The following is a 17,394-nucleotide window of genomic DNA, read 5'->3' as shown; positions in this document are numbered from 1 at the left end:
CCGTGATCCCGCGCCCAGTTTCGAGTAAGGTGTCTAATTCACACTGAATGCCGGCTTTATACAGGATAGCTGTACCACATTCATCGCCTATGTTCACAATGGCTTCATAGCTGGGAATATCTTCTACCTTAGTGGAAACAACTTCTTGTAACATAGCTATGTCGACGTCTGATGCGTACAAGTAATCACGCAAGCTCTTCCATTTAACGTCTGAGACAATTCTATTGACATTAATCGTTGCAATCTTCTACGCTTGTGTCATCCCTAAGTCTGCTAGACTCGTTCCACGTTCTCAGACCACGAAGTGGTCGTCGCAGGTATATCGGGGGCCGTCGTTTCCATTGGTTCACCTGTACGGGCATCGACATGCCTGGAACCATCATCTTCTTGCGGCTTGGATGTACCGTTCCCCTCTGTGTTGGGCAACAACACTTCAGAGGAATTCTTCTTGAGGTATTTCTGGGTTCTCAACAGCTTGCTTTCCAACTCGTCTAGTTCCTCTTGACTTTGTTTTCGAGCAGCACGTTTAGATCTGACGGCCGGTTGTTTGAAGCTGGCGTTGCCAGCAGTTGTCGGGCCACCGACGGATACGTTTTCGACGCCGATGGCGGCGCCTTTCACCTTACCGGAAGGTGAACCATGTATCACAGTCGGTGTTTTCGTGGGAGTAGGAACAATAGACGTCAACTGCTGACGACTTTGGTGCTGAGCCGGCGTTTTCTCCCCTTCAAGTCGCACTTGGCTGGCACGCGTGGGGTCTGGTATGTGATCAGTCTGACGATCGCGAGGATCGGCGATATTTTGACTATTATCGGCAGCGGAGGCTGCAGGCTGCACCGCTGTAGCGGTGTCAGCCGGGCCGGTTGCGGGCGCGGCAGCCAGTGTGGTCGGCCGCTGCGAAGCAGGCAAGTCTGCCAACGTCTGCGCGTACGTCAACTTGTCTTCCGTCTCGGTGCCCCCCGCACCAAGGAGAGGTCGAAATTCGAGGCGAGGGGATTTAATGCGTGGACATCCTGCTTTTATATGATCAGGGGACCCACAAATAACGCAAGTACGTGGTTGCCCATCGTAAACAACGAGGGCCTTAAATCCACGCACAGTTACAAAGGACGGTATATGGCGATGCAAATCAATCTTGACATTACGGACACCATTGTCGACATTGAAGTGCCTGTTCCCCTGCCACTTCTCGCCATAGATATGAAGGACTTTGCCATACGGTTCAAGCGTTCGTTTGATGTTCTCGAATTCCATTTCGAAAGGTAAGTTAAAGACGCGGACAGTTCTCAAACCTAACCCAGCAAAACTGATCCCCACTTTCAAAACTTCTCCTTTCGAGGTACGAAAATTAGAAGACCCTTCCGTTGTTGTCATAATCCCATGACACACCTCGTCATTTTTAAGACCAACGTACAGAGCCTTAGCTAGAAAATCATACTGCGAACCATTAACATCACCGTCTCACAAACCTAATTGGTCGAAAAGCCAGTTGTCAATATCGAGTACATTAGGTCGTTCACAACCGAACGGGAACTCAACTTTAAGATTGCACTTGCGGTATCTAGCCTCCATTATAAGGCGGATTTATCGTTACTTACAAACACTGAGAAGCTGTAAACAACAGCGAGCACGCGCGCGGCGAGGGCTGCAACACGTACACAAAACTCACGTCGGACCGCTACGGCGACTCGGCCGCGACTGGACGTCGCATGAGCCTTTCTTGTGTTCATGTACATACTCAGATGTATCGAAGTCCATGCACCTACTTTCTGCTGGCAATTCTTATACCTGCCGTCTTCTGCTGTAGCGTTTCCAAGTCCTGCACACAAGACAGTGGACTGACTATTCATATGTGTCATACTGTTTACCAACAAGTAATTTTAAAATAGCGTTTCCTTTCGCAGCGCCATCCCGCTTCGAAACATTTTCGCAGCTAACAATTCGATTGATAATGAACATAGTTTCGTTTCAGCTTGTCAGTAAGTGCATATTTTCATATCTTCGTGATGTCTGGGATACCTGTAAACACTCAGGAAGGCCAACTTTCTCAACTATTACATCTGTATGTGGTGAGAGTGATTTTGCCCCAGTGAGTGAAACGTGTACCTCTGGTGGGACTCGAACCCACAATCCCCGGTTTAGGAGACCGATGCCTTATCCATTAGGCCACAGAGGCTGGCTGGAGCGGTGTTGGCGGTGTGCTTGCTAAAATGAACACTTGCGAAGTGTACCCTTCCTTGTGCGCTCCCCTACGTCTGCAGAGAGTCAGGACATCGCATGAGCCTTTCTTGTGTTCATGTACATACTCAGATGTATCGAAGCACATGCACCTACTTTCTGCTGCCAATTGTTATACCTGCCGTCTAAGGCTGTAGCGTTCCTGAACTCCAAGTCCTGCACACAAGACAGTTGACTGACTATTCATATGTGTCATACTGTTTACCAACAAGTAAATTTAAAATGGCGTTTCCTTTCGCAGCGACATCGCGCTTCGAAACATTTTCGAAGCTAACAATTCGATTGATAATGGCCATAGTTTCGTTTCCGCTTGTCAGTAAGTGCATATTTTCATATCTTCGTGATATCTGGGATACCTTTAAACACTCAGGAAGGCCAACTTTCTCAACTATTACATCTGTATGTGGTGAGAGTGGTTTTGGCCCAGTGAGTAAAACGTGTACCTCTGGTGGGACTCGAACCCACAATCCCCGGTTTAGGAGACCGATGCCTTATCCATTAGGCCACAGAGGCTGGCTGGAGCGGTGTTGGCGGTGTGCTTGCTAAAATGAACACTTGCGAAGTGTACCCTTCCTTGTGCGCTCCCCTACGTCTGCAGAGAGTCAGGACGTCGCATGTGCCTTTCTTGTGTTCATGTACATACTCAGATGTATCGAAGTCCATGCACCTACTTTCTGCTGGCAATTCTTATACCTGCCGTCTTAGGCTGTAGCGTTTCTGAACTCCAAGTCCTGCACACAAGACAGTTGACTGACTATTCATATGTGTCATACTGTTTACCAACTAGTAATTTTAAAATAGCGTTTCCTTTCGCAGCGCCATCGTGCTTCGAAACATTTTCGCAGCTAACAATTCGATTGATAATGGCCATAGTTTCGTTTCAGCTTGTCAGTAAGTGCATATTTTCGTATCTTCGTGATATCTGGGATACCTGTAAACACTCAGGAAGGCCAACTTTCTCAACTATTACATCTGTACGTGGTGAGAGTGATTTTGCCCCAGTGAGTAAAACGTGTACCTCTGGTGGGACTCGAACCCACAATCCCTGGTTTAGGAGACCGATGCCTTATCCATTTTTTTTTCCTTATCTTAAATTACTTAATTTGTTATTAGATGTGCAAGAGCCAGTAAAAACTCGCGGTGACGGCACTCTGCCGACCATTTCGCTAGTTAACACCGGTCTTGCTGTGTGTGTTTCAAGCTCAAGAGCATCTCCAAGCAGAAAATGGTCAACAGCAACATTCAGACGGTTTCGTACGGCTCAATTGCTACATTAAAACGGTATGTTTCTTTTTCAGAACTGAAAAAAAAACGAGCGTGACAGCATTCGAACCGGTAATCTTCAGATCCGAAGCCCGACGCCTTACCCAATAGGACACACGGTCACTGACGACCAAGTATAACTTGTATACGACTCGTCTCGTAAAGCTCACACCCATGAGGAATTGTGTTTTCGTTCTACACAGCCGCTGCCCCTTGCTCTTTCCCACCCATTCGTTACATTCAACCTCTTACGAGACCGACCAAATATAGACTGGGAAACAACACCACACACTTTGTGCATTCGGAATCGAATGCAGGGCGTCCCTCGCCGCATTTGCTACCATGGCCATTTGCTACTTCTGCAGAAGCGGCGGCGTCGACGACGACGACGACAACGACGACGACGACGACCGCGAGAGGCTCTGAGACATGTGAGAAATACATCTATAAAATGTAATTCAGACTGCCTCGTCCCACCTTACGCTGTACCGCTTTGGCAAATGCTTTATTTGCGCCATTCGCCTTAAACACATCTGAGAGTAATTCTTAATAAAACGCCTGTCGCTAATTGTTCGTCATCACAGATACTGTTTGCTATACAGCCACGAGGTGCAACTGATTTCCAAAACTCGTCTTCATCCTCTGAGGATGGAACTCACGACCCCTGGTTTACTAGACCAGTGCTCAACCACTTTTTTTTTTTTATTGATTGGCACTCTGCCGACCATTTCGCTAGTTAACACCGGTCTTGTTGTGTGTGTTTCAAGCTCAAGAGCATCTCCAAGCAGAAAATGGTCAACAGCAACATTCAGACGGTTTCGTACTGCTCAATTCCTACATTAAAACGGTATGTTTCTTTTTCAGAACTGGGAAAACAAGAGCGTGACAGCATTCGAACCTGTAATCTTCATATCCGAAGTCCGATGCCTTATCCATTTTTTTTTATTTTGGCGTTTCGCATGTAGAAGGCGTGTTACGAAATGGGTGCTTTGCGTAAAATTCTTCGACGAGGATGGGATTTTTTTTTTTGCCACTTTTCCTTTAGTCTGGCGCCTTGGACCGCTTTTTATTGTTTTTTTATAAAGATGCATATCAGGAGGCGCATGACGGGGACAACGAGGGCAGGGGTCAAAGAACTCGAGGCCTGGCCACGATGCCCCCACCATCACTCCCACCGAATGGCTCCTTCAGTGCATTTTAATTGTTATAGAAAAGCGGGTATAGTCGTGTATATTTTTCGCCTGCTCTCTTTATTGTGGTAAGGAGCACTGGTTGTACGACGTCTAGGGGGGAGATCTCATTGCAAAGCCGTCATTCGAGTTTTCAGTCAACAGGCATTCGAGTAGGAAACATGTGATTATATTGCAATATACATCGAGCATTTATGAGACACTTATTGGGTTGCAGACGTAACATAAATGGATAAAAGAAGAGGCATTTCCTTCATCTTGAACGTAGATTTATACTTCACTTCTTCATTACCCCTAAAATAGTACATTTAGTGTTAGACTGTGCGCTTTAACCAACACCTATTCGTTCGAATAAAATGATCAACATGTTTCCATACATTTTCCTGTGGTCTGCATATTGCTGAATGTTGCTGTACTCCATTTGCATAAAAAGCTTGAATTCCGTTTCGTCGTCACCACCTATTTTATTGAAAATGTAATGGACAAACTGTCCCATTAACCAGTGTAATGCATTATTTTTGGTTTTCGGGTAATACTTAGTTTCAGGTCTGAAAAGCACCATAGGAGTAATGGAATTGGGTGACGTTCGTTGCAGTGGTGCAAGACTTTTCCTGAGCCAATGCCAATTGTTGAGATTTCCAGAACACGTAAATCTATGAATCACAGTGTCAACTAGTTTACATTTCTGACATAAGGGGGTTTCAGCTTTCCCAATTTTATAAAGCCGCTCGTTGGTGCTGACAATATTATTGACGGCTTTGTACCATGCCGTTACCACATGTGAATTGAGCCCGTTAAAACTAATATTCTCCCAAATTGCATCCCAGTTGTGACTCATATATTTCGTGGCAATTTTATTTTGTCCTTCATATTGTTGTCTTTATCTCATGATATCTCTGGCTGTAATGTGCAGTGAAGTTCAGAGTTGCTCGTTAACATAGCTCAATTCTGTGTACAAGATCCTAACGTATCGCAGGCGGGGGTTAAATTTTTGTACGTCTGCCGGTGGTTGAAGGCTTTCTGGTTGGACACATTTAAACAATTGTGTAGTAATACTGCCGGGGTTGGCGTGAAATATGTTTAAAGACCTTTTTATGAAAAGCGCAGATGCTTTATTGCGTATGTCCACCAGTCCGAGGCCTCCATTTCTAGGATGTAAAGTCGCAGTTCTTAGGTTAACCCTGAAGATTTCCCCCTTCCATAAGAAATTTGCAACCCTCGACATTATTTTCTGAGCTATCAACTTCGACAAGGGAAAAACTTGTGCCATATAGAATGCCTTTGAGAAAATGCATAAGTTAATGAACCTGACCCTCTGAACCTGGTTCATAAGTCGTTGTGAGTTCTCAATAAGTCCCCCTTGAATCTTCGTTAAAACCTCTTTCCAATTGAGGGCTGTCATCCTCATTGGACATGCCGTCAGGATTGTCCCCAGGGTTTTATGGGTGGTAACTGACTTCGCCCAATCGATTTGTATCCGTTCAAGACCCCGCATTCCCAGGATTGTACTTTTATTTTCGTTTGTTGTCGCACCCGATGCGTGGCAGTAGTTTTGAAGAATGGCCCCTAGTCGAATTACATCATCTTGCCCTCTTATGACGACACCAACATTGTCAGCATAGGCTCTCACTACAGTTTTCCTGCCAGTTATAGTTATGCCCTTTAACCTTTCATGAACACTTCTTAAAAAGGGCTCTAACGACACAACAAACAAAAATATAGATAATGGACTTCCCTGTGGGATGCCGCGGTTTATTTGAATTTGCCGCGTCAGCTGACCGTTGACAGCTAATTTAGCGTTCAGACCAGTAGCAACGTTTTTTATAACATTAACTGTTTTGTGGACGAGTCCCATTTTTGTCAGTACCTCAAATAGGAAGCGGTGATTCACCGAGTCGAAAGCCTTATTAAAATCTATAAAAAGTAAAGCACATTTGATATTGGAAACCGATGCTAAGGCGATGATGTCTCTATATTCAGAAATCGTATTAAAAATACTTCTATTTGCTGCACATGACTGATGTTGACTAATTAATTTGTCGGTCAGAGGGGAAAGTCTCTTTTTTAAAATCCTGCATACTATTTTGTAGTCAGAGTTTAAAAGTGAAATAGGGCGGTAATTGTTTAAACTTTTCGTCCCTTTGTTTTTCGGTAAAAGTACAATTTTGTTGTCTTTAAAATCTGCAGGTATCGTCTGCTCGTTAAAAATCTCATTGACAATGCATGTAAACGTGTCACCAATTAAAAACCAGAACTTTCTGTAAAATTCTACAGGGAGTCCGTCGGGTCCAGCAGATTTATTCACCGGGGACTTGGTTATTGTCTCACGAACCTCTTCGTTACTGACTTCAGAAAGGATTTCGTCGTTGTCAGAACTTGTCAACTGTGGGGATAAAACACTGAGAAACTCTTGCAGAGACCCCTCGTGAGGTGGGCTGGAGGAATATAATGCATAGTAGTACTGGTATACTGCATTTAGAATCTCCTTCTGAGACGTCAGTGTTGTGCCATTGGGGGTTTTAAGTTCACTAACAACAGTGCGTCGCCTATTCTGTGCATGCCGAAGCAGATGATATAAGGATGTTGTTTCATCATCTACCACCGACTTCGCCTTTGACTTCAGTTTTAAACCTTCCATCTGTTGTCTTTTAATGGCGAGTAATTTCGCTTTGGTGTGTCTGATGTCTTGTAATCTAATGGTTGACACGTTTGCCTGTTCATAGAGGTCTCGCAACAAACTGTAATAAAATTCCATACTGTTTTTTAACTCCCACGCTCTTTCTCTGCTGTATCTGGTACACACTTTTCTCAGTCTCGGCTTTGCAACCTTAAACCACCAGTCTAATACTGTGGGGTGCCTCTCGATCGATCGCAGACATAAGGTCCACGCATCCGATACCGCGTCTGCCAAATCTTGCTCTTTTAAGAGAGACATTTAGATGCCACTGGTTCCTAAAAATCTGAATCGGCTGTGGAGCTAAATTAATGCACGCCTTCATACTGCAGTGGTCACTAAAATATACAGGTACGATTTCTGAATTCAGTAGACATGTTTCCAAGTTTTGGGAAACATAGATTCTGTCTATTCTACTGCGCGAAGTCTGTGTTATTTACGTATATTCAACCTTCGTTGGATATTTTAGTTCCCATGCGTCCTTAAGTTTTAGGTCGGTTACTAGGCGTTTAAGTTCCAAAGAACCGTTAAAATGTGGTGGTTCATCTTTACGATTTAACACACAGTTAAAATCACCGCCCATTATAAAACCGGTTTTGTTTCGACGTAATAAATATATAAGTTCCTCTTTATAAAATGCTGCCCTGTCCTGTCTATTACTATTTCCTGAGGGCGCGTATAAGTTAATCAATGTGGTACCTAAAACGTTAATACTAATGGCCCTTCCAGATTCCAACCGCTCCACTTGAGATACGGGAATCCCTTCTCTGAGCAGAACCGCTGTTCCTGTATGTGTTTCACAAGATACATTAACAATTGCGGTGTATCCTGGTATTACAAATTCCGTCGTTACAACCTCCTGTAGCAAAGCGATATCGGTTCCAGAGTCATACAAAAATTCCTTGAGAGCAGCTAGCTTTAATGAGGTTCGAATTTTATTTATATTGATCGTTGTGATAGAGTATGCTTGCATCTCTAACTTGCTATTGGCCACCGACAAAGTTGGTCAAAAAAACTGTTGTACTTTTGGTGCGCTGAAATCCGGTTTAGAACTACAGTCATTCAGAACTTGGTAGCAGTCCTACTAACACGGTCGCTAAACGTTAGTTTGTCTGCCATTGTCATCCCGCACCTTAGTACTGAGGGGCTGTTCGACATTGAGCGTGTCAGGAGGCTCATCTGGAGCACCTTCTCTGACAATTTCATATCGTATATTTTTCTGTGATTTTACGTCCGACTTGTCCGCTTTTTGTTTGGCTTGGGTGCGAGAAACAGTAAGATTCGGTTGTGGTTTTAGAGTACGGCGGTGGACGCCCTGAAAACCCTGACCTGATTTTGTTGTGGCAACACTCGACGCGGCCGCTTCAGCAGCAGTGTCTAGAGAGACCTGGTTTGTAAACACTGCCTGCTGTTTACATGCTACCTTCGTTTGTTGTGATGCTTGCGACGGTGTTTGCTTATTTTCCGGGTCAGGAGTAAACACTTTCTCTTGTTTACACTCTGGTGCCGGTTTCTGTGCTGTTGCGGTGTCGCGGTGTTGTTGTTCTACCGCTTCCGCTAACTTCCCGTCGGTAAACAGCTGATTATCGCTGTTTACAGCTGGTCAAGTTGTCACTGCTTGGGGGACTTCTACTTTCTCGCTGTCGGCAGCTGCCGTTGTATTTTCTGGCAGTGATCGAGATGTATCAGAAACTGCAATTAAATCCACTTGCATTCCGTCTTGGGGCACATGCAGATTTTCATCGTCAGCTTTCTGTTTACGTACAGCAGGAGATTGTCGGGAGGTGTCATCATCAGAATGATCATCTGTATGTTCAAGTGGTCGTTTCTTGGTTAGTACGTCTAACTCACGGGCAGAGGAATCACAATTGAAGCGTGTTACCAGGGGTGGAAAATCACTGCCATCAACAGCAATAGTTCCAGTACTAAGTACAGGATCCGAACCCTCACCCTGTTTGGCCGTGTTATCGGTTGCCAAAACTTCGCTCAAGGTCATCTTGCGGCGTTGGACTAAATTAGTTTTTAGTACAAAGACACGACGGGGACAGTCCTGCCTTAAATGACCCGATTCATTGCATATATGGCACGTAGGGGTTTGACCAGTATAAATCACGTGTGCTTTATGCCCCTCAACAGTTATATGAGATGGGATATTCGTCTTTACTTCCATCTCTACCGAACGAATACCATTGAAGCTCTGAATTTTAAATTGCTTCGACCAACGTTCGTTAACTATATCCTTTACCTCACCATATTGAGACAGGGCAACCTTGATTTTCTCATTATCTATCTCGATAGGTAAATTTAACACCCGCACAGATCTATAAAGAGCATCAGCTCTCCTGATAGCCACTTTACTTGTAGTGCCGTCTCTATGCAAAAATTCGACATGATACCCGAATTTTCCAATAATTTTATTGACCGAAACGGGATCCAAAAACTTTACCAAAACACAGTAGTTGTAGTAACTAGCTGAGTGGTATGCACCATATCAGAATTTATGCCAACTACCTGATCAAGCCAATCATGAATTTCCAGAGCAGTCGGCTGAACACGTCGTGTTTCCTTAGCGAAGGCAAAAACCAGCGTATTCTTCCTCACAGTTATAGCCATGGTATGCAGTAATCAAGGGGAGATTCCGGTAATTACCGAAAACTCCACAAACGACAAATAATCGTCGGTAGAAAACACAAAAACAGAACACAGGAGGCAGAAGAATCACAAGTTACACACGAAGAAAATCACAAAACTCAAAAACACCGAAACGCAAAGGTAAACACTGGCGAAACACTGACTACACGCAGCAACCGGAGGCTCGCCCGTACGCGTCAGCAGCTAGAGCCAGAATGTGTCCATTAGGCCACAGAGGCTGGCTGGAGCGGTGTTGGCGGTGTGCTTGCTAAACTGAACACTTGCGAAGTGTACCCTTCCTTGTGCGCTCCCCTACGAGTGCAGAGAGTCAGGACGTCGCATGAGCCTTCCTTGTGTTCATGTACATTCTCAGATGTATCGAAGTCAATTGCACCTACTTTCTGCTGGCAATTCTTATACCTGCCGCCTTAGGCTGTAGCGTATCTGAACTCCAAGTCCTGCACACAAGACAGTTGACTGACTATTCATATGTGTCATACTGTTAACCAACAAGTAATTTTAAAATAGCGTTTCCTTTCGGAGCTAACAATTCGATTGATAATGGCCATAGTTTCGTTTCAGCTTGTCAGTAAGTGCATATTTTCATATCTTCGTGATATCTGGGACACCTGTAAACACTCAGGAAGGCCAACTTTCTCAACTATTACATCTGTATGTGGTGAGAGTGATTTTGCCCCAGTGAGTAAAACGTGTACCTCTGGTGGGACTCGACCCCACAATCCCCGGTCTAGGAGACCTATGCCTTATCCATTTTTTTTTTTTTTTTGTGCAGTAGTGCTCAATGCTGCATACTCAAATACTTTGGAACTAATTTACTATCAGAATATTTTACCACTGTTTGTAGCCTTTCACACACTTTTAACATATGGTATCCCAAAAACTAAAACTAAAACTGTATTCTGTGCTATTAACAAATAGACCATTATTTTTAAACATGAAGTATATATAAAACAGTACGATAGTAGGCCATTCAAATAATTAGACAAATATTTCGCATGATCCCTGGTATATTGCCTTTCCACGAACTGGCAGTTTAGAAAACCTGTCCATACTCTTTTCACACGGTAGTCAAAAAACGAAAAATATTGCATATTCTGATGTTTTGTATACATATTTCCTGCAAAAGATTTAAAAAAATCTTAATAGCATTGAAAACCGAAAACGAACGGATCATGTCATTCGTGTTTTACACGGCTACTTACAATATCGATTTCTTTTTTTTTCTTTTTTTCTTTCTCTTTTTTATCTTTTTTTTATATTTTTTTATTTTTTTTTATTGCATATACAAAGAGGAAGAAAACATTTTGCCTCCACCCATGCACGAACCCTTGATCTTTCGTAGCGCATTCCCGCGCGCTAACCACTTTTTTTTTTGAGAATGCATAAAAAAACAAGGCAGCCATGCGCAAAAAGTTGCCAATAAAGTGAACTAAAAAGGGCCATCTTGCTCGCCGCGGTCACATTGCTAGGCGGGCGGCCAGGAACGGGCGGTCGTCATTACATTGGACATCACCAGCCACCAATCGTTGGAGCGCCCGGGGCCGCTGCACACAGTCAGAGACTGTTTCTGTTACCATAGGGGAATCGTGGAAAGATCACATCTACAAGTTAATGTCTTCTCACACCCGGCACACCCCAGCTGGGTGGTGGGTCCATGAATGACGAACCCAAATAGTTCGCAAAAGGTTCCGGTAATCCTGTCTGTTCGTTAAGACAAGAAACTCGTCGATCATATAGTACCATAAATCGAGGACGTCTTTGTCTCCATCGCGGTATATGTAGTGTATCGCCATTCCTCGTACCCAATTAACCGCATTCATCCGGGTCATAGGGAAATAGACAGCGTCGGGATGAAAGAGTTCTTGGGGTAAAATCGAAACGTAGGGGCGGCGGAGCAGGAAAGCCAGGATCTGGCGGATCAGTTTCCAGCACTCACGCGCGGGGCCACAGTTCAGTCTATGTTCGTCCGTGTCTAACGTCGTGCAACGGGGGCACACAGGGTCGTCAATTAGGTGAATGGCATGCAGCCGTTGTCGGGTTGGAAGTTTCTCGTTAACGACCACATACCACGTCGACAGCACGAAAGTAGACAGGAACGGCGCGTGGATGGCTCGCCATACCCGTGGCCAGTCGACCGTAGGAGTCCAGTGCTGGAGAGCACTATAATAAGTCTTCGCTGTCGGATTCCGTGTCTCCGATATAACCCGCAACACATAGCTATGCTCTACGAAAAACGTTCTAATATGTGACAGCGAGGGCGATAAATGTCCAACTGGTACCGGTGGGTACAGCGTACGTGGGGCCACTTCTTCAATCAGTAGGCCGGGGAGACTGGCTGTTGGTGAAAGCCAGAGTCGCCTCATGGAACAGAGATACAGTGCCAGCGCTCTGTGCTCGACGTGAGTGAGTCCAACACCGCCTTTGTCGAAGGGTAAAGTAAGCGTAACAAAACGGATCTTGAAAACAGCACCATCGTTCACCACGTGTCCAAACACTGCCTGTATCCTGGAAGCCATCGTGTCCGTTATCGGCAGTACATGGGCGTAGTGGTTAAGGTGAGAAGCCATGTACACATTGACGTATTGGGCGCGTTGCAAAATGTTCAATGATCTGAATTTATTGAGACGAGCCTCTAAACGGAGTCGTCGTAAGACCATACGATACGTAAAGGCCGCCGTGCGTTGTATTTGTCGATGGAGTGATATCCCTAAACACTTGAGCATCGGGACCTTTGTCAGAGGTACGGCCAGACCTGCAGGCATTCCTCGTCCTACCTCCATGTAGCGTGATTTCCGAAGGTTGAGCACACTGCCTGCCACCGCCCCATACTGGTGGAGCCAGGAAAACGCCGTGTGTATTTCGTCACCAGACCGTGCTAAGAACATCACATCGTCGGCGTTTGCACCACATCGAAAGGTTACGGAACGGAGGGTAAGTCCTTCTAAGCGTCGCCGTAGTCCGTGAAGAGCTGGTTCGAGGGCAACAGCGAAGAGCATGGCAGAAAGAGGACAACCCTGCCGGACGGACCTGTTGACACGGACGGGGGCGGACCGACAGCCGTTGATCATAATCCTCGTGACAGCCCCATGGATCAATCGAAGCACAACAGACGTCGTCAGACGCGGGACACCGATGTGTTCCATAACAGCACGCAGGAAACCATGGTTAACGCGGTCGAAAGCATGGTCGAAGTCCAGCGCAACAAGAGCGCCTTGGAGGCGGCAAGTTTGCATGAGCGCCACCACGTCTCTATAGGTGCTTAAAGTCGTAAACACATTAGTGTCGCCCCCGAGGCAGGTTTGATCAGTGTGAATGGCCGCCATTACCGTAGGTTTGAGCCTCTCACGGAGCATGCGTGTCAACAGCTTATAGTCAGTGTTTAGCATTGTCAACGGGCGAAAATCAAGAGGGCGACGGCCTCCGCCGGGTTTGGGCACAGGGATCAAGAGACCCTCAGTAAAGTCAGATGGTACCTGAAAATCGGCGTCCAGGAGTTCACTGTACATCCTGACCCACATTGGGCCCATGAGATCAAAGAACCGCTTGTAAAATTCAAGAGGGAGGCCGTCAGGGCCAGGCGTTTTGTTGGGAGAGCCACGCAACAGAGCCTCTCGCAGTTCTTCCAAAGTCACCGCCGACAAGAGCGTAGCATCATCTTGTAGGTTCCGAGAGACTGGTGGGTCAGATAGTACTTCCCTGACCCCTACATTCATGTGGGACTCCCTCTCGTAAAGAAGTTTATATGACTGTGTGAACGCTCGGACGATATCCATTTGTGCGTCAACGCGTCGCCCATCCTCCGTCTCAACCTCGGTAATGAGCTGCCTCTTGCGTCTTCGGCGTTCTTGAATGATATGGTGGAGGGAAGGTCGTTCACCACGAACATCATCAGTCGTCCTCGCTCGCACCCGCACACCCGCAAGACGTACGGCGTTGATACGAAGCAATTGTGCCTTGACGCGTTGTACTGCTGATTGTCGCTCTGGCGAAGCCGGTTGTACAGCCAGTTCGCGGAGCGCAGTATAGTAAAAATCAGTAGTCGCAGTATACCAGCGCGCTCGGTCGCGTCCATAGCTGACTAATGTTCGGCACAGTGCGGGTTTTGCACACCGTAACCACCATTGAAGTACAGAACGGTAGGCGGGTAAGCGCCGGTGGCAATTGCTCCATGTGGACTCGACTGCGCGTCTGCAATTTATCTCATCAAGAAGGGCCACATTGAGGCGCCACGGACCCCTACTTCGGCGGACGCGCTGGCGGGGAAGGGTGAGAGTACACACATATGCGAGGTGATCCGTGAACGCTGCCGGCCACATCTCAGCGTCGACAACGGCCGATCGTAGGCCGCGGGTGACGTAGACTCGATCCAAACGGCTCGCGGAGTGACTAGTAAAGTAGGTGTGTGCTCGACGGTCGCCGTGTTGGATGATCCAGGTGTCCAACAAGGCCAAGTCCTGTACAAGTGCCTGGAGTGCCGGGCAGGTGGTATAGTGTGGCTCCTGGTCGGATGGGCGGAGCACACAATTAAAATCGCCGCCTACTACCAAGTGGTCGGTATTGCCCTGGAAGAGCGGGGCTATATCTTCGGCAAGAAAGGTGCGCCGTTCTCTCCTTTTGCCGGTGCCTGAAGGAGCATATAAGTTCACCAGACGTACTGTACCAAACGTGAGTGCGACCCCCCGGGCCGACGGTAAATAGGAGACATCAGTGGCCATTATCCCTTCCAGCAGTAGAATCGCCCTACCTCCGCCGCCCACATCTGCAGGCATAGTGTAGGCGTCATATCTGTAGGCATCGAGACAGAGTCCTGATCGGACTTCTTGAAGGAAAACAACGTCCAGATCCGCAGCGCGTAACGTATCCTTCAGCATACGGGTCTTGACATCAGATGTAATGCCATTGACGTTGATCGTGGCGAGGCGGTATGCCTGGTCCATCAAGTCTGGGGAGGTGACCATGGTATGACAGTAGGGCAGTAGTCGTGACGTGGAGCGCCGGTCTTGCGAAGTGCTAGGCAGCGACGAGAGGTGCTCATGCCGCCCTAGGCGTCTGTCGCCGGCCGCGTAGACGCTGCCATCGGCATCGGTGCATCGTCTTGGTCCTGAAACGCATCCTGCAACTCCATCTCCTGCGCCCAGTCGCCCAGGGACGTTGACACCACTGGATCTCGAGAGACAGACGGAGGCAAGGGTGCATCCCTGGTGTCGGAGCTGCGGTGATCTCCCGCATCCCCATGTGGTCCAGACCCAGCGGTAGTGAGAGAAGACGTCGAACCGTGTGAGACGGGAGGGTCGCCTGTGTCAGCGCGGTGGAGCGGTTGAGGCACCTCGTCATCCAGCGGTGTCGCCTCGGGCTGTTCTACGTCGTCGGTTGTCTTGCGCCGCTCCTTATGACGCTTGGGTGATTTCTGCTTACGCTGCCGCGCCTCTGTTTCCGACGTAGGGCAAGGGGAGGACGCTTCATCCTGTGCTTCAACTTCCATCGCACCGTCGGCGAGCCGTTGTGACGGTGCGCCGGGGTCCGACGAAAGGACATCAGTAGCATCAGCACTGAAAGACGCTTGGTGCTCCGTGGAAGCTACTGCAGGGTCCTCCAAAGCTCGCACCAATACAGTGGGGTCGTCATATACAGCTGGCGTCTCCCGTCTCGCCGCCGCAACATACGTAATCGGCAGAGAGGTCGGTGTCGACGGACGAATCTGGTCGGTCGAGGGTGTCTGCATGAGACGGCGTTGCAGGCATTCGGTACGCATGTGTCCCGTCTGGCCACAACCGGAGCAGGTTCTCGGCTGACCGTCGTAAATAATTATTGCCCTGCAACCAGCGATCGTGAGATACGAAGGAATATGGCGATGCAGGTCAATACGGACTTGTCGCACCCCGTTAAGGACAGGGTAGGAGTCGAAGGTCATCCATTTTTCGGCCGTGTGGCCGAGAACTGTTCCATAGGGTCGAAGAGCAAGGGTAACCAAATCCGCTGGAACTTCAAAAGGGAGCTCAAATACGCGCACATTTTGGATTCCCAATCCAGCACGTTCAAGCGTCACCACACCCACGTTTCCGTCTGAGTGGCAGAACCGATAACCTGCAGTCGAGCGTCTGAGAAGTTTGTCACATGCTTCGTCGTCAGTGAACTTAAGATATACGACGCTGGAGACAATAGATAAGTGAATACCGATCAGCTCGTTAGGATCAACATGTACCACATCGCGTAAAAAACGCTCTACTTCGTGGGCCTTGGGTCTAGAGTACGTAGTGTCGAACTGCAGCTTGATCGTGGCTTTCCGATACGAAAGAGCCATCGTGTGTCAGGAACGTGACGGCAATACGTAACACTAGCGCGCCGGCGCGGTAAACAACAACACACCCGGAAACGCGACACGGAGCGGCCGGGACGTACAGCACCGCTCCACAGCCAAAGGCCGACTGTTCCAGTAGGCCACAGAGGCTGGCTGGAGCGGTGTTGGCAGTGTGCTTGCTAAAATGAACACAAGCGAAGTGTACCCTTCCTTGTGCGCTCCCCTACGTCTGCAGAGAGACAGGACGTCGCATGAGCCTTTCTTGTGTTCATGTACATACTCAGATGTATCGAAGTCCATGCACCTACTTTCTGCTGGCAATTCTTATACCTGCCGTCTTAGGCTGTAGCGTTTCTGAACTCCAAGTCCTGCACACAAGACAGTTGACTGACTATTCATATGTGTCATACTATTTACCAACAAGTAATTTTATAATAGCGTTTCCTTTCGCAGCGCCATCGGGCTTCGAAACATTTTCGCAGCTAACAATTCGATTGATAATGGCCATAGTTTCGTTTCAGCTTGTCAGTAAGTGCATATTTTCATATCTTCGTGATATCTGGGATACCTGTAAACACTCAGGAAGGCCAACTTTCTGAACTATTGCATCTGTATGTGGTGAGAGTGATTTTGCCCCAGTGAGTAAAACGTATACCTCTGGTGGGACTCGAACCCACAATCCCCGGTTTAGGAGACCGATGCCTTATCCATTAGGCCACAGAGGCTGGCTGGAGCGGTGTTGGCGGTGTGCTTGCTAAAATGAACACTTGCGAAGTTTACCCTTCCTGGTGCGCTCCCCTACGTCTGCAGAGAGTCAGGACGTCGCATGAGCCTTTCTTGTGTTCATGTACATACTCAGATGTATCGAAGTCCATGCACCTACTTTCTGCTGGCAATTCTTATACCTGCCGCCTTAGGCTGTAGCGTTTCTGATCTCCAAGTCCTGGACACAAGACAGTTGACTGACTATTCATATGTGTCATACTGTTTACCAACAAGTAATTTTAAAATAGCGTTTCCTTTCGCAGCGCCATCGCGCTTCGAAACATTTTCGCAGCTAAGAATTCGATTGATAATGG

General features: G+C 47.2%; 3 non-coding genes across 3 annotated transcripts; all 3 read right to left on the bottom strand.

Annotated features, from left to right (window-relative positions):
* Window positions 1–2,103: 2,103 nt before the first annotated feature.
* Trnar-ccu (transfer RNA arginine (anticodon CCU)) lies at window positions 2,104–2,176 on the bottom strand. Its single transcript has one exon. It is a non-coding gene; the product is annotated as a tRNA-Arg (tRNA).
* Window positions 2,177–2,678: 502 nt separating this feature from the next.
* On the bottom strand, window positions 2,679–2,751 carry Trnar-ccu (transfer RNA arginine (anticodon CCU)). Its single transcript has one exon. It is a non-coding gene; the product is annotated as a tRNA-Arg (tRNA).
* A 14,216-nt stretch (window positions 2,752–16,967) lies between these two features.
* Trnar-ccu (transfer RNA arginine (anticodon CCU)) lies at window positions 16,968–17,040 on the bottom strand. The gene has a single exon. It is a non-coding gene; the product is annotated as a tRNA-Arg (tRNA).
* Between the last annotated feature and the right edge of the window lie 354 nt (window positions 17,041–17,394).

This window comes from Schistocerca gregaria, chromosome 1 (assembly GCF_023897955.1).
Source record: "Schistocerca gregaria isolate iqSchGreg1 chromosome 1, iqSchGreg1.2, whole genome shotgun sequence".
NCBI classification, from domain to species: domain Eukaryota; kingdom Metazoa; phylum Arthropoda; class Insecta; order Orthoptera; family Acrididae; genus Schistocerca; species Schistocerca gregaria.
The sequence above is the reverse complement of the archived record's forward strand: the minus strand, read 5'-3'. Positions and strand labels throughout refer to the sequence as shown.